General features: G+C 56.7%; 1 long non-coding RNA gene across 3 annotated transcripts in view; it reads right to left on the bottom strand.

Moving 5' to 3' along the window:
• The window catches only part of LOC142824483 (uncharacterized), a 42,142-nt gene that overhangs the window by 12,344 nt on the left and 7,667 nt on the right, over window positions 1-22,131 (bottom strand). For 2 of the 3 annotated variants that reach the window (XR_012899349.1, XR_012899347.1), the window contains exons 1-2: window positions 21,536-21,792; window positions 20,986-21,086 (exon numbers count right to left, since the gene is read on the bottom strand). This is a non-coding gene — a long non-coding RNA (uncharacterized LOC142824483). Of the gene's footprint in view, window positions 1-20,985; window positions 21,087-21,535; window positions 21,793-22,131 lie in introns of those variants that run through there. The other variant, XR_012899348.1, reaches the window with a different exon arrangement.

A 22,131-nucleotide genomic window follows, 5' to 3' on the forward strand; every position in this document is an offset into this window, starting at 1 on the left:
ATCCTTTTGCACTGGTATAAATGACTCTCCAGAGCGCAAGGGGGCAGAGATGCATGCTACAGGCGGACAGGATACGAAATGTAATGTTCCAGGAGAATCCAGTCTGCGTGCCTTGGGCCAGGACTGCAACAGCAGAGGCTGCCGTGGGTTGTGCGGTCCCCACAGGAAGGGTGGGTCAGGAGTGAAAAGCCCTGGCCGGGCAGTGTGCTCATTAGCAATCGGAGGCTGCTGCACTATGCCTTCCTGTTCACAGCCCCCCAGAGTGCAGGCTTTCTCCCCTTTCTAAATGACTCTGGGACCAGGGAGGGTCGCAGACAAGGCGTGGGTGTCCTCCAGCCCATTGGCAGCACATACCTGATGCAGCATTTAGGGGCCACTGGAAAAGGAAGGCTGTTGGGGGGGAGGGGAGAGGTGTCATTTACACTATGTCAACACTGCAAATGAAGGCAGAACTGTAGCAACGAAGGCATACGCTTCAGTGATAACAAAGACACTGAAGGTCTGCTGGACACTGGCAGGGCTGGCAACCCCACATATGTACACAGGGAGCAATGTTCCCTCTCATTTTTTCCATCCGTGTGCAGAATAAATTTTGTTATGTGCACTGAGGCAGGTGCACCACCAAGAGAAACACCTGCCCCCGGTTGCTGTGGGTGTACTGCTAATCATCTGGATGGCACCTGAATCTTGGGTGGGTGCTCAGCTTACAGGGAACACCGCCTAGGATGTCTGACAGGTTTGTACTGGACACCAGGGGCGGCCCATCCATATAGGTAAACTAGGCGGTCGCCGAGGGTGCCAAGTTACATGGGGTGCTAAATGGTGGCGCAGCATCGTTGAGGGGTTTGGAGGTGGGGGCGTCGATTGCAGGGTTCGCCTAGGGCGCCAGTTGCTGGCAGCTAGTCTAGGGCACCGAATCTGTGCGGAAGTCTGTGCTTCCACAGCCTTGCTGCTATTGTTACCAGTGCTAGCGAGAGGAAAGCCGGCACCGGTACACCTGCCCACGCGGCAATCACACTTCCTTTTGCAGCATAGGCCTCCCTTCGCATTTTCTGTTCATCTGGCTCCCTGATAGGGAAACAATAACAATATGTTTCCATGGGAGGAGAGACAGGTGAACAGTGGGATATAGCTCTCTATAAATAAATAAAGCAAGCCGCTTCTAGCCCAGAAACTGCTGCTGATCCCTCCCTGCCGCTAACAGCCCACGCACTGGATGGGGCCCAAACACGCCGCCTCTGGGCTAACCTTTAGGGATACCCTGAACAACACGCTTGCCCTGACCCTGGCTGTTGATCAGGGCGGGACCTCTCAGTCCTGTCCCTGGCTCCCTGCTTCAGCCACGTCTTCCAAGCTCTGATCCGGGAACAGCACAACCGGCACGGACACAGACAGGCGGGCACATGTACTGCTGGATGCACCATCGCATGGCATCTTTCTGGCCGTCCCAAACCTCTAAGATGCCGGCCACAGTCTCTCATATGGGTGGGAGCAGGACTGGTCCTGTCCGTTTTATGAATCCTGGGTATCAGTGGGCAAGTCTACCCAGCAAAAAACCAGACCCAAGACAGTGAATCTCAGTCTGGCTCAACAGATTCAGGCTCACTCTATGGGGCTAAAAGTCGGGAGCTTGCACTCTTTCCCTGGGACACTGTTCCCCTGCCTGATCAAAAGCTCGATCTACACGTCCCGGACAAGGACAACCCCCGAGAGGTTCTCAAGAGCTGGGCTCCCTTTTAGGGAGGTTTCCAAGTGCCCAGTCCCACTCCCAGTTCACTCCCACTTCTGTACCAGGTGCCACATACGTCAACGGCAGGTGAATTCTTTGGAAAGTCTGTGACCTCGGGCAAGTCCCTTCCCAGCTCAATGGCTCCGTTTCCCTGTCTGTAAAATAGAGCTAACAAACTCCAAGAATTCCACGGGGATTTCAACAATCTCCATCTCATTAGCAACCTCAGCCTGGGCCAGTCCACACACGAGATCCACTGACACTGCAGTGCAAATGAACGATGGTCACATAAACACCCTGTACTGGAAACCTGCTGACCCCATTATCTACATGCCTCTAGCTTCCATCCAGGACACGTCTTACAATCTGTTGTCTACAGCCAAGCCCTAGGACACAGCCGGATCTGCTGCAATCCCACAGACAGAGACAAACACCTACAAGATCTTTATCAGCCATTCTTAAAACTGAAATACCCACTTGGGGAAGTGAGGAAACAGATTGACAAGGCCAGACGAATACCCAGAAGTCACTTACTCCACGATAGGCCCAATGAGGAAAATAACAGAATGCCCCTGGTCACCCCCTACAGCCCTCAGCTCAAACCCCTCCAGTGCATCACTGACAATCTACAGCCTAGGACGTGAGGAATTGTTTCTCGCAGGCCTTGGGAGACAGGGCAATCCTTGCCTATAGGAAGCCCCCTAACCTGAGGCAAATACTTGCCAGCAGCCACACACCACAGCACGGATACACTCACCCAGGAATCTACCCCTGCCACAAACCCTGTTACACATCTATACAAGCGACACCACCACACAACCTAACCACATAAGCCACAGCACCAGGGGCTCATACACCTGCACATCCTAGTCTAACGTGATAGATGCCATCAAATGCACATCCATATGCTCCCTGCTGCCGTGGGGGCCCGGATTGCAGCCTCTCAATCGACTGGGATACACATACTAAATGGTCGTCAGCTTGCAGACCGAGGGCCAAGCAGTGGGAAGCGCTGAGCAGCAGGAGATCAACACCTCTTAGATTTGGGGCCTCAAAGATGTCCCAAAGGATCTCCCAGACCCATATCCTCAGAAGTACACAGGCATCTAACTCCCCTTGATTTCAACCACAGGCTGCTGAATACAATTCAGAGCAGAGCATTTTCTGCACCAGCTCAGACTAAAGCAAAATTAGTCACCAAGACTCACAGGTGCAAGCTAGAATAGTCCGTGCAGCACTGTGTCCCTGAATCCAGAGCCAATAGGAACAGAGGGAGCATCTGTTGCTTTAGCTAATCCAGATGTAAGGGCTGAGGGCAGGGGCAAGGAAACCCTTCCATTACGGGATGAAAATCAGCCTCGGACAAAGCACCGATTTAACGCAGATCGTGTCGTACGTGGCAGTTGGCCGTGGGAGATCGGGGGGCTGCAGCTGCTGAGGCAGATGACGCGGGCCCATCAAGGGGCAGGGCTTGAGCAGCGAGCAGCACCGCAGTGTCAGCACAGGCCTGGCAGAAAAGAGACAGAAGCAGAGCGAGCTGAGCTGGACAGGTGCTCTCAGCCACCGCTGCCCCTCCAAAGGATTCTGACACACGCCTTGTCCCTCTAATCTGATTGGCTGTTGCCACGGTTTCATCCTTGCATCACCTCTCACACTGAGCATCCAGAGGCCTTACAGCTGCAAGGAGCAGCACAAGTCAGGGCGCTAGAGCTAAGGACAGGGCAGGAGCAGCAGTGGAGGAGATGGGTAAGAGACTGAGAACACAGGCCACGACATAAGGCCGCCTCTACATGATGGGATTTCATTGCTTGGGCAGCACAAGTTTCCTCCCCATCGCTGAGGGAGAGAAAGCAGCAAGGAGCTCTCCGAACCCGACTGGACCCAGCTAGGTCTCTGTGCTCAGTAGATCTCACTGGTGGGACGTTCTCCCTGCTGCTCACTTTAGATGCCCCCTTCCCTAATTGCCCCTCTCCCCCATTACTTGTAATATGCCCACTCTCCAGGGCTCCCTGCTGGGAGAGATTTGGCAGATTTTCTCAGTGCTTGGCATTCAGAAACAGGGCACGGCCAGCCCAGCGCTCAGACAGCACCAGCCAACCCTCCCACCCCGCAGCTACGAGACTAGCTATACAATCCGAAGATTTGTTAAAAGTATGGACCGATGCTGGGTTCTGATTCTCCACTCTCTGAGGGGTTGAGCCTTTAAGGGTCACATTTCCCAGCCTCCCACCCCAGCACCAAGTGAACAAGTCACTCATTTGGATTTCTTTTCAATGCAAGCCACGGTGCTGCCATACTTAGTCACCTGACTCCAGGAGCTGGGGCTTTGAAAAGCCAGATCCCAATGATCACAAGACTCAGGCTAGCACAGAGAGGGTTGGCAGCGCTGCAAATGGGGCCAGCTTTGGCAGAGATGTCAGTTCCCAGTGTGCCAAGCTCCCTGGCAGGTCTAGCCCTGCTGGCTGTTTTCACATGCTCCTTTTGACACTTAGTTGAGAGGGTCAGATACGTCCATGGTGAAAAACAGCCAGCGAGAGGATCTGGCCAGATCTGCTTGGCTTCTGCCAGCTCTTATTAAAAAAAGTCAAACCTCCTGCAGGTGGATCTAGGGGACAAGCTCATGGATCCAGAGCTAGCTCCTAGCCCAGCTGTCTCCCTCCGGGTTGCACCGATCCCAGGAGCACTTGGACAGCCTAGCACCCCGGGATCTCTCCACCAGCAAAGCATGCCTAGCCCAGGCCTGGCCGGGGAGAGCGCCTAGCCCAGGCCTGGCCGGGGAGAGCGCCGGAGGAGGGGAAGAGTGTGGCGGGACAGAGAGGAAAAGCGACTGAAGGAAAGCGTGAGAAAGGAGGAGGAGTTCAGCTGGAGATGAAGAAGAAGGAGCGAGCTGAGGGGAGGTGGTCACACAGTGCCAGGCAAGCTGCCCAAGCTCGCCTCACTGAGCGATGCAACCACCTGCCCACGGCTCAGCCAGGGCTGGTTTCCAGCCCAGCCCACCCTGCTGGGGAGCACCCAGCCTCGTGCTATCAGCAGACTACAGGCCCAAATACTGCATGGGCTGAGCGGCCCGGCCTCCCCAGGCGGCCACAGGAAGCTGCTCCACGGCTCCACGGCTCAGCATGGCCTGGGCTCAGACTGACAGCAGGGTGAGGACAGGCTGATGGACACAGCCCTAAGCAGGGCCCAGCCCACCCCCACCCACAGGCCCCTGTTAGGGCCAAACCCTGCTCCCCGTCCGCACAGGGGGGTTGGCCCTCGCCTGCCTGCCGAGGGCAGCCTGCCTTCTGCAGCGGTGCCAGGCAATTGCCCCCCGCAGGGCAGGAACACCTCGCAGCTGCCTGCACCGGCCCAGAGATGGAAGGGATGACTCAGGAGATAATGAGGCAGATCTGAGGGCAGAGACAAGAGCGTGGAAGGTGGAGGGCAAGGCAGCGACACGCCGCCTCGCTGGCTCCCCCGTTACGGCCCAGCTGCTGGGGTGTGTGTGAGTGAGCCCCCAAGAGCACTGACTCACCAGGAGCCCAGCTGATGAGGAGAGGCAGAGCTGCGATATTTTTATCCTCGCTGCTGAGGTGGATTCTCTTCTCATTTCGGCGGGTGGATTTTGGTGGGGAGACAGACGCAGCGGGCACTGAGTGTCGGCTCTTTGTCTGGCACCGTAATTGGAAAGTCAGGCTTGCTCCCTGCCACGGCGCTGCTTGGCTCCCTCGCCTTTGATTCCAGCCCTGCTGGGCTGCTCTCTGCTCCTTTCGCTTGTGCTTAAGCCGCCTCCATTGGTGCTTGTGCACGCCCCAATGGTCCCCTGCTACGTTCCTGCTCCCGGAGCCCATCAGCTCAGTGATTCCACTGACTTTCCTGGCCCTTGTTTTAACAGTTAATTCGAACTAAGGGGTTTATCTCGGAATCCCACTTCTCTGCCACATGTAGACACGGGCAGTTACTTCGGGCTAGTCAGTTTCCAAAAATGGTGACCAGCCGGGATTATGCTAATCAAGTGCGGGATATTGAAATCCCGCGCTTCATTAACAATTTCGGTCACCATCATTAGCCTCCCTAGTTCAAACTAGGGGGCTAGTGTAGACATACCCTGAGAGGAGACATGATAGCAGTTTTCAAGTATCTAAAAGGATGTTAAAAGGCAGAGGAGAAAAATTGTTTTCCTTGGCCTCTGGTGATAGGAGTAGAAGCAATGGGCTTAAATTGCAGCAAGGGAGGTTTAGGTTGGACAGTAGGAAAAACTTCCTGCCTGTCAGGGTGGTCAAACACTGGAATAAGTTGCCCAGGGAGGTTGTGGAATCTCCATCTCTGGAGATATTTAAGAGCAGGTCAGACAAACATCTATCAGAGATGATCTAAGTGGTGCTTGGTCCTGCCATGAGGGCAGGTCATGGGAATTGATGACCTCTCGAGGCCCCTTCCAGTTCTGGTGTTCTGTTCTGTACTTGCACCCCTGCACACCACTGAGAGCAAAGGATGAGGGGGGAATATGCAAATAGCAGACAATCAAAGGAGGTGGCGGGAGGGGGTTGGGAGAGAGAAGGTACCAACACAGCAGGGAGGAGATCCCTGCTCTGGGCTCGTCCCTGCAGCTCCTGGAGCCAGATTTTTGGCACTCTCTCCCACCATCACTTTGAGCAGAGACTTGGCACTGAAAAGCCATTGTTTACACAAAGCAAATGGGAATCACTCAAAACAAAAGGCACCAGGCCTGCTCCTATTTATTACCCTGTAAGTGTTCAGGGCCCGGAGCTAGTGAATGGGCTGCCACGTCCCTTCCTCTCTGCTAACCCACCGCAGCCTGAGTCAGCACTTCCCCAAACAGAGACACCAGCACGCTCCCTGCTGAGGGGGGCGCCAGCGCCCCTGCAGCTCCCTTAGGGTGTGGCTATTAGCAATTGAATTCACGTGGAATTGACCCAGCGGGTGGGGGTGGGGGTGGGGAGTGCTGCAGGGCGAACCCCTTAAGAGAAGTTGAGACATTTTCACCCCAGAGACCTTTGCCCATCCAAATCCCTCCCAGTCAGGGGCACACTCAGCCTCCCAGGGGCTCAAAGGACTCTAGGACCTGGCTTGTTCAGGGAGGGTAAGTACGGCTAGATGCCAAGTCAGGGCTCAGCTTCTATCCTGCTTGTGTCTGACCTGGTGGCTCCTGCTGGGTGGCAGAGACTCAGTCTGTAAGTCCCAAGAGCTCTGTAGAGGAGTCAGCAAGGTCTGGGCCCAGCAGCTCCTACCCCAGTGCCGCCGTAAGCCTCCTTCCTGTCTACCCTGCACCCGCTGGGCCCAGAGGCGCTCCTGAGCTTCCACCTGACTGGGGCAGGACTGGAGGGAGAAGGGAAAGGACATGCCCCATCTCAACTCCCCTCCCTCTAGGGTTGCCAGATGGTTTAACAAAAAATACCAAACACACACACACACACACACACACCCCGCCAAAAAAAAAAACCACCTGGAAAAAATTCTGTCAAGGAAAAAAAAGGGGGGGGGGGGGGGGAGGAAGAGCCAAAGTTGTTAAGCAAAAGTTGCACCACTCCCTCCAGTTTGGGACCACACACTAACCACCAATGCACCCACCCCTCCCCCTAAGCCAGGCCCCCCCCAGCCTACCCATCCCAATGCACTCACCCCTGCCTCAGACCCAGGCCCCCCCAGAGTCCCCCCATCCCAGTGCACTCACCCCTGCCTCAGACCCAGGCCCCCTAGTGTCCCCCCATCCCAGTGCACTCACCCCTGCCTCAGACCCAGGCCCCCTAGTGTCCCCCCATCCCAGTGCACTCACCCCTGCCTCAGACCCAGGCCCCCCCAGAGTCCCCCCATCCCAGTGCACTCACCCCTGCCTCAGACCCAGGCCCCCCCAGAGTCCCCCCATCCCAGTGCACTCACCCCTGCCTCAGACCCAGGCCCCCCCCAGAGTCCCCCCATCCCAGTGCACTCACCCCTGCCTCAGACCCAGGCCCCCCCTAGTGTCCCCCCATCCCAGTGCACTCACCCCTGCCTCAGACCCAGGCCCCCCCAGAATCCCCCCATCCCAGTGCACTCACCCCTGCCTCAGACCCAGGCCCCCCCCCAGTGTCCCCCCATCCCAGTGCACTCACCCCTGCCTCAGACCCAGGCCCCCCCAGAGTCCCCCCATCCCAGTGCACTCACCCCTGCCTCAGACCCAGGCCCCCCAGTGTCCCCCCATCCCAGTGCACTCACCCCTGCCTCAGACCCAGGCCCCCCCAGAGTCCCCCCATCCCAGTGCACTCACCCCTGCCTCAGACCCAGGCCCCCCAGTGTCCCCCCATCCCAGTGCACTCACCCCTGCCTCAGACCCAGGCCCCCCCAGAGTCCCCCCATCCCAGTGCACTCACCCCTGCCTCAGACCCAGGCCCCCCCCAGAGTCCCCCCATCCCAGTGCACTCACCCCTGCCTCAGACCCAGGCTCCCCCCAGTGTCCCCCCATCCCAGTGCACTCACCCCTGCCTCAGACCCAGGCCCCCTAGTGTCCCCCCATCCCAGTGCACTCACCCCTGCCTCAGACCCAGGCTCCCCCTAGTGTCTCCCCATCCCAGTGCACTCACCCCTGCCTCAGACCCAGGCCCCCCCAGAGTCCCCCCATCCCAGTGCACTCACCCCTGCCTCAGACCCAGGCCCCCCCAGAGTCCCCCCATCCCAGTGCACTCACCCCTGCCTCAGACCCAGGCCCCCCCAGAGTCCCCCCATCCCAGTGCACTCACCCCTGCCTCAGACCCAGGCCCCCCCAGAGTCCCCCCATCCCAGTGCACTCCCCCTCAGGCAGGCATCCCCGGTGTCAGGAGCCCCCGCTCCAATCAAATCCCCCCCCCCCCCGCAGAGCCAGGCACAGGGGAACAATCTGACTTTTAAAGTGGCTGCTCCTGCCCCCCAGCCTGGCTGCCTCGGCTCCGTTGTGTAGAGGGAGGCATCACACGGCCAGCTCCCGGGTCTCTGCTGGTCACATGGGTCTGAGCAGCGTGCGCTTCGCTCCCAGCCCGGCACCCCCCTAGCCTGGTGCCCAGCAACTGCCCCCCTCACTAGATTCTGCCCCCTCCTCACTCCCTGCCCCCACCAGACGTGGCGGGGAAAATTGTTCCCACTGGGCTTCCATCCCAGGGAAACGGGAAATACTGGACACTGCACATGTCCGGTATTTCCAGGTTTTTTAACCGGATGGAGCCTGCAAATACCGGACTGTCCGGGTGAAAACCGGACACCTGGTAACCCTCCCTCAAATGGGCGAGCTGTGGTCCCAGCCCACTGCGCCGTGGGGCCTGTTGCTGATCTGCCCTCCGTCCTCACTGCGGGGTCCTGGCAGCTCCGTGGGGAAGGAAAAAAGGCAAAGGAAGAATGGAAACACCCTGCAGAACTAGCTCCATTTCCTCCCTCTCCCCCGGAACAGCTGCGGCGTGCAGGGAGCCCTGGCAGGCCCGTGCATGGGGGGTTGCGGGGGAGTGTGCAAAGGGTGCGAATGCACCCCCCCCAGTCCTCCAAGTAAGTGTGCTCCAGCCAGCTGGGGGAAGGCAGGAGCTGCAGGCTGTCTGAGCCTTCCCCCCCCCCCCCGCCCCGAAATTCTTGTGTACGGCTAGACTTGCCTGGTGTCCGGTTTTGAGCCGGGCTGTCCAGTATTTGAACTGTCTGTTCGGGAAACAAATGGAGCAAATCGACCTGTCGGGTATTTTCTAACTCGCATGCAGTGTAGGTTGTGTCCGGTGTGTTTGCTGGAACTGTCCGGCCACCCTGCGGACGGCCTGTCTGGCCCTGCAGCTTGCACCAGGGAGGGCCCGAGCCGACCAGTGGCTTTCATGCTCCTGCAGCATGATGAGCTTTGCTATGGCCAGGCTCACAGGAAGCGACGCTCCCTGGGGGAAGGTGCTGCGGGCCCCCTACACTGGGCGCTCCTGGCAGCAGACTCCAGCTCAGGGGATGCCCGTGGACTTGTGGAGCCCTGGAACTGCAGAGCTGAGGGAGTTTTCATCCCCCAACGCCGTGTGTTTCCTTGGTGCTACTGAACTTAGCTCCGTACAGGAGTCCTCCGGGGGATCAGCCCTGCTGGCCATGAATCACAGCTACTGGGGTCACCACGAGAGAGCGACAACGTCCCACGGAGAGCTAGCAGAGCTGCACAGGCCAGGAATTTACCCTGCTGCTACCCCGGCTCCCATGGGGCTGGTCACTGTGTCACCTTCACCACCGGGTGTCATTTCACACCCACTCTCATCCCAGCAGATCCGGCTGGTCCCGAAGGGCAGGAGGCTCTGGGGGTCTGAGGGACAGGAAGCAAAGCAGGGTGCTCTCCTGCCCCTTCATGCAGTGAAATCCCTGGGCTGGATTCCGCACTCGTCTATCAGACACACTCAGGACTCACAGCAGAGGCGCTGACAATGGGATCTGGCCCGCGCCGCTGAGTTAATTGAATCTGTGCTGCTTTCCTGGGGCTGCGACTTTTGTTAATAAATTCCTTGGCTGGCCGCCAGGTTCCCTCCTCTCTGTCTCCTTGGCCGAATCCTCATTGAAGGAGGCAACTGCTGAGAGCGTCTTTCTCCACTTCCCTCCTCTGTGGAGGGGTAATTCCAGAGTCCAGCAAGAATCCAGCGGGGCTGGTTAAGGAGGGTGTGAGATGGGATTTTAACGTGCTGATGACATGACTCTCAGACCTCAGCATAGCATGGGGGAGGCGATTGCATAGCATGGGGGGACATAGCATAGGGGGGCCCCCTACATTCATATCCTCCGTGCCCACTGAAGGTAGGGCAAGAAGCAAAGGGCTAATCTGCACTCGGGGGGAGTAGGTAGCATTTAGGAAAGCGCTACTCTCAGGGGAGTTATGTTCTGGAACCGGCCTCTAAGGGCGGTTGTGGACACCCCCTCACGGAATGTTTATAAGAACAGGTTGGCCGAACATCTGTCAAGGATGGTCTTGATTTACTTGGTCCTGCCTCAGTGCAGGGGGGTGGACTTAATGACTTCTCAAGCTCCCTTCCAGTCCTCTCTGTGATTCTATCTCTAGCCAGAAGAACCCCTGGGTGAAAGGCAGTCCTTGTGGGGAGAGGTTGCTTTGAAAGCAGGATAAATTATTGTTGCATAAAGTGGTTAAGAGACTCACCCAAGGTCACACCATACCTCAGTAGCAGGGCAGGGACCCAATCCCAATGAGTCTTAATTTGCTCTAAACCACATTCCCCACCACTCATTTGCCTGCCTGAAAGCCGTCCACCACAAAGCCCAGAGCTCTGCTGCCGAAGACTAATCACCAGCCCCCCTTCTCCTTCCTAGAGCTGGGAGGGCTGGGGCCAAGTGCTGTGCTCTAACCACTAGACTCCCTTCCTTGGGCTGGGTACAGAATCCCAGAGCCCTGAGACCCAGGCTACATATAGACTGCAGGCGTCTTTCGGAAGAAGCTTTTCTGGAAGAGATCTTCTGAAAAAACTTCGTCCAAAAGAGCGTGTCTACAGAGCAAAAGTGTATCGAAAAAGCAATCTGCTTTTTCAACTGATAGCGTCCACACTGAATGGACGCTATCTCACATGTAAGCGTTGATTACTATGGACGGAGTGGCCACCAGGGCACCTTTGTTTTTTCCTCTTTCCTCTTCTGCCGAAAGAACTCCCTCTTCCCCGTCCCCACACGCCATTTTCCGAAAGAGCTTTCGCAAAAAGGCTTCTTCCTTGTAGAAAGAGGTTTACCAATGTTGGGAAAAGCCCTCTGTTCTTTCGATTTTCTTTCAGAAGAACCCAATTGCTGTGTGGACGCAAGTGAAGGTTTTTCCAAAAAAACTCGGTAGTGTAGACATAGCCCCAGTGGCGGGCTTTAACTGTGAGCCCCACACCTCCTGGCTAGAGCTAGGACCAGCTGTGCACATTACAAACAAATAGGGCCACAAGTCCCTGGCCATAATTTACCCTCCTGCCATCACATGGTGTGCAATGGGCTGGCTCCTTATCACAGCACACCGCAGAGGTGGCTGCATTTTCGAGAGGCTGCATTGTAACGAGCCTTGTTCTGAAAATGGCTATGGAAGAGATTAGGACAGCCCGTGGTGCTCCCATGGGATGGGAGCTAAGCTGCTGCCATTCACATGATTTACAAAGGAAAAAGAAACTTGGAAGACAAAATCCCAACCCAGCGATGGGGGAGAATCCGTTAGCTCAGATGTGGCAACAACAGAAGATTCAGTTCCAATGCCCTGATGCTTTCAGTACCCTTTGGCCTGGAAACCTCTCCAGCTTTCGGGGACATCCTGATGGGCATGTTTACAGCTTTTCTTATGTGGTCTAGTAATTAGAGCAGGGCACCAAGCGTCAGGAGGCCAGTGTTCTGGTCCTAGCACTGAGAGAGTACAGGGTAATGGTTAGAGCACCGAGTTCTGATCTCAGCGCAGGAAAGTTGTGCAGGGTAGTGAACTGGGGGAGTTAGGACTACAGTTCTGCAACTGACTTGCTGGCTGGGCAAGTCACTTCATTGCTCTGTGCCTCAGTTTTCCCCTGTAAAATGGGCATAACGCTACCGGCCTTTGTCAAATACCATGAGATGGAGGGAGGAATGGCTCTGTAGAAAAGCCAGCTGGCATTATTACTAGCATTCCTGTTCATAGCAGGCACTCAGACTAGGGAAGAAAAATCCTGTTTAATCAATTAACCTGCCAGGTTGGAGCAGCCTCCCACACCGTGGGCGGGGGCTGCTGTAGCTGGGTTGGAGCCCTGCTGCCCATGGGGCACTGGGCAGGGGCTGCTGGGCTCAGCCCCCTGCCCATGGCGGGTGGGGCACTGCTCCAGCCACTGCGGGTTAACCAGACCTGACAAGTAAGTTAACCAACTAACCAGTCACATCCCTAACTCAGCCCACAAGGCCACAAGACCATTACCCACCTCTGCCCAGCTCGGCCAGGGGATGGAAGGGCTTCGGCAGGGTCCGGCCCAGTGGCAGCGGCAGTGGGTGGCTGAGGTCGCGCTGCCAGGGAATTGCGGCACTGCTGGCCTGTAGCCCAGCCTTCCACAAGGAGTGGGAGGCTGAGGAGAGGGGGTTGTGGACAGGCTGTCTGCCTGCCTGCAGAGCACCAGCTGAGAGAGGGAAGAGGGGGCAGCCCTCCCAAGTCGTGTTGCTTCGCTTCTCTCCCGTACCAGAGTGGGTGGGAGACACGCAGCCCTGGCTGGCTGCAGCCCTGGCAAAGTGTCACCGCTGTGGGGTGGGGACGGAGGGGCACCCAGCTATTCCTGCCCCGAGGAGAGGACTGGAGAGAGAAATGACATGCCCTGTGGCAGAGGATCCCCTCCCAAGGCATGACTGTGCACACACGGACAGGTACCAAGCATGCCCACGCCTTCACATGCAGGGGTACCCACGGGCATGCCCTGGAGCACAGACACATCCCTGCATCCATACAGATGTGCTCATACATGCGCACACAGGCATGTGTAGATATGTGCACACAGGAAGCCGAGCAGGCATATGCACGGCCACACATGCACCCAGACACAGGCCATGTCCGTGCACACACAGGGCACCTCGGCACAGGCCCCCTTGTCCACCTGCACAGCCACGGCTCTCTCCTCGCCGCTCCCTTCAGGTCCCGCCTTAGCCTTGCAAACTCCACAGCAGCAGCAGCTTCCCACCGGCAGCAGTTGCCCCTGCCCCTCAGGGGACCATGAGCCGTCATCACGTGGGAAAAACGGAAACGGCAGAGAGCTCCCGCTAGTCAAGAGAGTCTGGATCTTGCTGTGCCCTTCAGGAAGGGGCCGAGCAGAGCCCAGGGCAGGTTTGGTCTGAAAAACACATGATATGGCCCGGTGTGGGTAGTCACACCCTGGATCATTCCCTGCACATCTTTATCCCCCTCTTTGGGAGGACCTATAAGGAGGGAGCGAACCTGAACCAACTCTCAGCTCCCCTGGGTCAGTACCATTACCCTTATGTCACACATGGGGAAACTGAGGCAAGGAGCGGTGCCCAAAGTCACAGAGCAAGTCAAGGGAAAAGCTGGGTGCAGAGCCCAGGAGTTGGGACTCTCAGAGCTGAGTTTGTCACTAGCTCCTCCTCTTCCCCGCCGGGTGGTTCCAGGCCCAGTTCGCTCAGTTGCTCTAACAGGTGCCACAGACTCAAGGGCAGGAATGAGAATCCAGCTGGGTTTCTGGTTTCAGGCGTGAGCACCATGCCCAGGGAACGGAGCAGGCGAAGCGCGAGGCAGAACTGACTCCAGCTCACAGTCCGGAGCCATGTGAGCCAGGGCAGTGGGGTGGGTGGCTCTCAGCTCTCCGGCTCTCTCGTGCCCGACGGGATTGAGCATGGGGTGGTGATCTGAGCCCCATCCTTACAAGGAACTTCCGGGGCAAAGGAGCCCACTCTCCACTCCCCTAGCTCCCAAGGACTCTGGCACCGGGAGGGAGAGATCAAGCCAGCCTGCCAGGTGTGAAGCCCACATGTTCCCTGGCAGCCAGGGGCCGTGGGCCCTGATGGAAAGAGACACAAAGGGGGAAGGGACCTCAGCTGAAAGCAGATCCTCGTGGTCAGTCGGTGCTGATTCTAGCTGGGGCAGAGAGGGAGGAGGGGGGCTCCAGGCTCAGCAACACACGGACCTGGTACTCAGCCCCCGAGCAGCGTCTGCAACCAGATCCACTTTCCTCTGCTCCCTGCCAAGAGCAGAGCAGGGTCACTGCCCTGTCAGGCAGGCGCTATCCCCAGTATGCGACCAGGTGGCTGCCTGAGGGACTGCCAGGGTATGTCTACATTACCACCCTGGTTCGAACTAGGGTGGTAGTGTAGACATACCCCCAGTGAGGGATCCGTATGGGTGGAGTGGTCCAGCTGCTGCAGAGCTAATGAAGGGAGAGAAGCATCCAAAAATGCCTGCGCAGGACAGCTTGTCCCGGCCCTGGGGACACATGGTCGTTTGATGGCATCTTTCAAGCAAGGATCTCAAAGAACATTAACTGCAGAGCCTCCAAAATATTTGGGCTCCTAACTTGCATGGAAATCAGTGGAGAAACAGAGAGGGTCCAGTGAGTCACCCAAGGCCACGTGGCAGGGCAGTGGCAAAGAACCCAGGCCTCTGGAGGCCACTTCCCCTTCCGTAATGAGCACCACTGGAGCGAGCCAAGTGCAGCAGGGGAGGTGACCCGACTGGCACTCAGCCCCACTCCCTGTTCACGTCATGGATTATCATTGGTGCTAGTGGGGCAGGATGGGGCCCAGTGCTGTACCTGCAATACAGGAGGCAGCCAAGCCGGCTCCTCTGGCTATAAATGGCCAATCCCAAACACCGGCCCCATATGCCCCCCCCCCCCGCCCCCAGCTCTGTCTGAGCCAAACCTCTGTGCAAATCTAGATGTTGCCCCTCATTGCCTGTTCCTGGGAGGTGATTTCGCCATGGGCCCCCAGCCTCCTCCACTGGCTCCCTTCACCGGCCGGGGGCGAAGATGGTTTCTATCTCGCACAGGTCTGCACCCTGGTTCAGTGGCTCTCAGCACCCCTGTGTGCACACGGTGCCACCCCCCTGCCTCCGGTCCATTATGGCCAGCTACCCCGCACTGGGCACCAGGCTCCTTCGCAGCCCTGCCATGCAATGAGCCAGGGCTCCCTCTCGTGGCTCAGAGCGAGGCAGGATTTCAGCTCCTTCCCTGCCAAGCATGGAAGAGCAGAGGCAGCTGCTGCCCGGTGGCTATGGGAAGCAGCGCGGAGCGGTGGGGGTGGGCTGTAGCAGGCCAGCTGGAGCGCTGTGGGGAAGAAGCAGAGCCTCGGGCAAGGGACTCCCTGCCCTCCACAGCTGGCATGTCCAAGGGCCAGCCGCAGCCCCATGTAAGCAGCCCGGACTCCTGAGCTGCCCAGGGAGCTGCACTGGCCTGACCTCTTGCTGATTCTCTCCCTGGTGCCTTGGAGCCGGGGTTCCAAGCCCGGCAGGGGAGGGGAAAAGCAAGTAATGGCCAGTGGACGATCAGGTTTATTCGGATGAGGCCTCGCCCGCCCACATCCTGTCTGCTGAGTGTGGCCGTTCACAACCCACCCAAAGCAGCGATTAGATCGGGTGCTTTGCCCGGACCGCTCCCCTTGCCATTGGCAGGCTGGCTGGCTGCTGCCCCATCGCCCCAAAGGTGGAGCTGCAGCACTTTGGGGGGAGCTCAGCTATTCTCCCTGCACATGGAGGGTTACTCCTTGGGAAGGAGCATTGCCAGCAGATCCAGAAATGTCATTATTCCCCTTTATTCGGCTTTGGTGAGGCCACATCTGGAGTATTGTGTCCAGTTCTGGGCCCCCCACTACAAAAAGGATGTGGACGCATTGGAGAGGGTCCAGCGGAGGGCAACCAAAATGATGAGGGGCCTGGAGCACATGACTTATGAGGAGAGACTGAGGGACTTGGGTCTGTTTAGTCTGCGGAAGCGAAGAGTGAGGGGGGATTTGAGAGCAGCCTTCAACTTTCTGAAGGGAGGTTCCAAAGAGGATGGAGAGAGGCTGTTCTCAGTAGTGACAGATGGCAGAACAAGGAGCAATGGTCTCAAGTTACAGTGGGAGAGGTCCAGGTTGGATATTAGGACAAACTATTTCACTAGGAGGGTGGTGAAGCACTGGGATGGGTTCCCTAGGGAAGTAGTGGAGTCTCCATCCCTAGAGGTGTTTAAGTCTTGACTTGACAAAGCCCTGGCTGGGTTGATTGAGTTGGGATTGGTCCTGCCTAGAGCAGGGGGCTGGACTTGATGACTCCTGAGGTCTCTTCCAGCTCTAGGGTTCTATGATTCTAAGGCACAAGGCGCGGCTTCACAGAGCCTCGCTGTGCACTGGGGAGTGGGAGGTCACCTCCCTCCTCACCGGCACTTCTCCTCCAGGGAACTCCAAGCGCTTTGCAAAAGACTGAGCGCCCGTTGCCCTCCAGGACAGCCCCGACCTGCACACACAATCCAGGGCTCCCCTGTACTCCCTTGTCCCCGAGCCCTCAGAGCAGGTCCCTCCCACTCTCTCTCCAGACAGCCAAGGCTGTTGCCTACAGCCGGATCTGCACAGCTGCATCTAGTGCCATTCGCAGTGGTACCAAGGGATGGAGCATGCCACCCCTTTGGGAAATTCCAGCCTAGTAGATCACACTGTAGTAGACCTATTGCCCAGATGAAATGTCCCTGTTGGGCCCTTTCACACAGGAGCCTGAAGGAAGCGTATGGGCCAGGATGGATCCCAAGCCCCCATGTTTAGCAATTACATACAAACATGCCAGACCTAACTATGTACAGACAGCTGCCTCCAACACACAGAACACAGAGAGCACCGGCTGTAGGTTCAGTTATTCCAAAGGTATTTCCCTATTCCTCCCCTCTACAGTTCCCTGGTCACTTGTCTCCCATTCACCCACTCAGCATGACTGGGGTGAGTTTCTAGTTTTTAAACTAGTTCTGACAAAATCACTGTGTACACAACTTTTCTCTGTGTTTATTGATTCCGACTTTCACGGCAGTGGGAAGTTACGGGGAGGGGAGACAATTATTTAATGGCACCAGAGGTTGAGATCCAAAAAGCTCAAGTTTCATAACCATTAAAGCACAAGCTGTCAACACCTCACAGAGTAAATTCCCCTCCCTCCAACCCTACTGCTCTCCAGCCGCATTTTTCTTACTGTACATTTTGATTGGCCCGGTGGGAATTTATTGTCCAGTTTGTCTGAGAGCGGTGAAATTGACACACACTGAATGCTGCCCAGGCCGGTCACACTGAAGAGTTCTTCCGGCCCAGCTAGATGCAGTGCTGGGAACATCCTCTGAAGATGCGCATGTCAGCAGATTCCAGCTTGCGCTAGGCGTGTGGCCGCCTCAGACTGCAGCTCCAGCTCTGAAGCCAAAGCCAGGGCACGGGCTTCAAAGCTCAACCACAGTATTCACAGAGCTGTTTTTAGGGTTCACGGTATCGGGCTAGTGGTTCGCTCAGGCTCAGCGGATCACTGCCACGGGCTGCACAGACATATCCAAAAGGGTGGAGCTGCACTGTCTGGACTCCCGGATGTCAGCTGAGTTGGGTTATGTCTCCTGTTCTGCCACAGACTCACCCTGTGTCCTTGGGCAAGTCACTACCTCCCTGTGCCTCAGTGCCCCCCTCCTGTGGCTAACAAGGCTGATCTCTACCCCCCCTCCCCAACACTCCCAGGCTGTACGTTTAAAACTGAACAAACAAGGCTGAGGGCAGAGGGCGTGGGGCCAGCTGGAAGTTCTGATCCCACAGTCCCTGCCTGGCAGCGGGCACCGAGCTCTGGCAGCGCTAGCGGCTCCTGCAGAGGGGGCTGGAATGCAGCCCCTGTGCCAAGTGTGACTAAGGGAGCTGCTGCCTGAATGCCTCTGACGAATTCTGAGGACACTTCACGAGCCCAAAGGATCCTTCTGTCCCTGCAGCGAGAGGAGAGGCTCCTGTTTCGGCTCCGTGGGAGCAGTGACTAACATCGGCCCCCGCGGAGGCATTAATAAACTCTGATCCGAGGGGGGCATGACTCGCCCACCTGCAGCTTGGCGACGGCATTCACAGCTCCCGGTAAATGTGCTGGCAAGTCACAGGGAATTCGCCCTCTCCCGCTGGAGGCACCGCCCCCCTCGCCCTCAGAGGAGAGAGGGGGCTCAGTGAGGCTGGGAGCAGCGCTGCAGGGGCCATGCCTGCCGGAGCAGAGCTGATCGGGGAGCCAGCTGAGGGCCTGCTTCCTGGGCCCCCTGAGACTCCATGTCGCATGCTTGGTGCAGCCCAGGGGGCCAACAACCACCCATCCTGCGAGCCCCATGGAGAGCCACATCCTGCCCTGAGAACCTAGGCCAGGCCTGGGGCAGGGCAGCCAGCCCAGACCAAAGGCTAGGGACACCCAGCAGCAGTGATGGAGCTGGAGGGTGAGCAAGATCAGAGTCATGGAATCATAGAACCATAGTGCTGGAAGAGACCTCAGGAGGTCATCAAGTCCAGCCCCCTGCCCTAGGCAGGACCAATCCCAACGTAATCAACCTGGCCAGGGCCTTGTCAAGCCGAGACTTAAACACCTCTAGGGATGGAGACTCCACTACTTCCCTAGGGAACCCATCCCAGTGCTTCCCCACCCTCCTAGGGAAATAGTTTTTCCTAATATCCCACCTGGACCTCTCCCACCACAACTTGAGACCATTGCTCCTTGTTCTGCCATCTGTCACTACTGAGAACAGCCTCTCTCCATCTTCTTTGGAACCTCCCTTCAGGAAGTTGAAGGCTGCTCTCAAATCCCCCCTCACTCTTCGCTTCTGCAGACTAAACAGACCCAACTCGCTCAGTCTCTCCTCATAAGACGAGTGCTCCAGCCCCCTAATCATTTGGGTCGCCCTCCGCTGGACCCTCTCCGATGCGTCACACAGCCTGAGTGGGGAGAGGCTCACAGCCCGGGGGAAGCAGATGCCCTAGGAGCACAGCGCACAAGGGGCATGAGAGCACCCAGCCCCCCTGCAGGCAGGGTGCAGTGCTGAGAAGAGCCTGAGACTTCTGGCCCTCAGCTGCACCCCAGTTCCCTGCTGCTGGAGGGAAAGTGGGAGCAACTAAGGGCCAGGTGCCAGGGCAGAGTCGGACGCCTGCTTGGAGTTAGCCGCTACCGGGAGCCCTGTCTGAGCTTCCCACTCCCAGCCACGCCACACTTGGGGAGCAACGGGTGTGAGTTCAGCCGCAGACTCAGCCTCCCCCTGCTGAACGCCCTGGCCTGCCTCTCGGAAGCAGGCACTGCCATTCAGAGACGTTATTAATACCTGGCCACTTTCTAGCCCCATTCAATGCACTTTATGCACTGACCCTGGCGCTCAGAGCATGAGCATGGCGTTCTGCAGCAATGGCCTGAGGTTACAGCACAGAGCGCTGCCAACCAGGGGAGAGGGGTGGAAGTGGGGGGGGACCTTTATTGTCCAGCCCTGTGCAGGGGACACGTGACCTGTAATTGGGGCATTAGGAGACCTGAGTTCTGTTCCCTGCCCAGCTGCTGTTGGGTGCGAGGCCCCTCCCCTCCGTGCCTCCCTGTGCTGTGAGCTCTTCAGAGGAGGGCCTGGCTCTGACCATGTGCACAGGGCACCGCGGGGCCCTGATCTTAGCTGGGGGCCCTGGACACTGCCACAAGCGTTACTGCGGCTCTGCTGGGGTGCATGTCAAATGCAGCTTCGTCGGGCAGATACTGGTGGAAGGCAACACAGTTATTTCCATCTCTGGCAGGCTGCGGTTGGCATCCTTGTTCCACCCCCAGGCATTTGAAATGCAGGAAACAGGGGCGTTCTGCTGGCAAATGCCAGCTGGGGGAGAGAGTATAACAACTTGTTACTGACACAAGAGGGAGCCCCTGGATTGGAAGAAATTCTTTCTGCGGGAGCTAGACAGCCCTGTGCTAAAACCTCAGCAGCAAACCCAGCCTAGCTCCTCCCCAGTCAGACCCCAGGCCTCAAGACAAAGCTGTATCCCATATCCCAGACAGACGTTAGCAGAGGGACTAGAAGATCCTGCTCTTGCAAAGAGATCGTCTCTATCTACTAGGATCCTGTTGAAGACAGGGTGGTTCCTGTTTCCATAGCTAATCCTGCAGGGTGCTGGCCCGGGGTCCCATTTTGCAGGGTCCAGACCTCCTGTTGCACTTCTCCTGTCTGATGAAAGGGATTTGCAGTGAGGACACCAGGCTGGCCTGGACAGACTGCGGTCATCTGATACTGGCCAGTAAGACTTGGCCAGTGCTGCAAGTCTCACCCTTGCCCGTTCCCCTCTCCTAAAATGCAGCCCTGGCCTTGCTCATGACCCTGAGGGGGCTATTTGGGATTCAATACCTGCTCCCTCTTGCGGAATGCTTTAGCATCCGTGGAATTAAGGAGTGCCTGTTTAGTAACAAAGCCATGGGGAGTACTAGCTTGTAGCCAACCTCAATACCTTGCTTTGTGTGTTATTTTTCCATTCCCACCCTCACCTTTGGGGCTCTCCCTGGGTTTTGGGGAATGCTGATACACAACACACCACGCCAGCCCTTTGAAAGGGGATAGCTGGGAGTTCACAGGCTGGGATGCAGCCAGGCTCATTATTTCACTGTCTCTCCTAAAAAAGACACTGTCCTCATGGCTCCCTCCTCCATCTGGGAAGCCAAAACCAGAGGGAGCTTTGGCTGCATTCTTCCCTGCATACATCCTAGCTTATTTCAAATGGCAGCGAGGAGTCCACCTCCCTAAATGTTCATGAAACGAATAGTTGGCCTGTCCCCGGAGGAGCGGAATGCAGACCTAGTAGGAAACATGTAAAAAAAGGACAGACAACAATAGCAAAGCGCGTACCTTTCGTGGAGCTGAAAACCAGCTCTGGGTAGCCCAGACACTTGTCTTTCATCCACAGAACTGGACCCAATAAAAGATGTTGTCTCACCCAGCTGGGATCACTAAAAGCAAACAAAACACATGTTTAAAAACACAACTGCTATTTACCTAAACTGAAAAGTTTGAGGGATGTGTCAGTTTGGACAACCTTCCATTTAAAAAGCTCCAAATGAAACATGCCAATAATACAGAAACCTCCAATTTCAACATTTTTGGAACCTAACGTATTGATTGTCCAGTTCCAACTGAAATGTGTTGTTCCTTCTAGCTTTTATTTTAAGGGCTAAGGACAGTTGACATTGGAATCAAATATTGAACAGTATGCCTGATTATCAAAATACAAATGTTTTGTTTGACCTCTCCTGAGTTTTGTTTTGCAGGAAATTTCAACTTGTTTTGTTTTTGTTCCATTCTGGAATTATTTTTTGTAAATCACGGACTATCCTGGGGAATAGAAAATCCAGGTTCTGCCAAACTCTGTGTATCTAAAAGGGCTTTGGAGAAATGGTACCTTACTGCAGCCTCCAGAAGGAGGTGGGCCCAGATCCAGGGCTCCATACTTGGATCACGGGACAATGCTCTCTGCTGTGCTCTTCTGGCCAGGGCTAAACAAGCCTCATGCTTCAGGTGTCGAGCTGGAGGTTGGATTGGGGGCACCCAGGAAGGCTCCTGCCCTGTAAGGGGCAGCACTGCAGTGTGCCAAGCATCTTGGAATGTTTTCCATGCTCATCAGCACTGTCAGGTGTTGGTCTGCTCTGGATATAGGTTATCGGGCTAGGTAGAGATTAGAGATGTTAAATCTCGGTTAATTGAATAGTCGGTTAACCACATGAATTCTTATCAGTTACTTGACTATCCTATAGTGTCGGGTGGGAGCTGGTCTGCAAGGGAAGCCAGTTTAAAAACCAGCTCCCCTTGCGGACCAGCTGCCTGCCACCCCATGTTGCTGCCTCTGATACAAAGGGTGGCAGCAGGCCCTGTCCAGGAGGGATGGGGGTCTGAGCTCTCAAACCCAGTGCAAGCCAGAACTGAGCCGGGCTGCCTGGCTGCTAATACACTTTACATGCAGAGCTGCAGCAGGGGTAGGTCCCAGACCTGGCGCAAGCT

Source organism: Pelodiscus sinensis, unplaced genomic scaffold (assembly GCF_049634645.1).
Source record: "Pelodiscus sinensis isolate JC-2024 unplaced genomic scaffold, ASM4963464v1 ctg35, whole genome shotgun sequence".
In the NCBI taxonomy this organism is placed as follows: Eukaryota; Metazoa; Chordata; order Testudines; family Trionychidae; genus Pelodiscus; species Pelodiscus sinensis.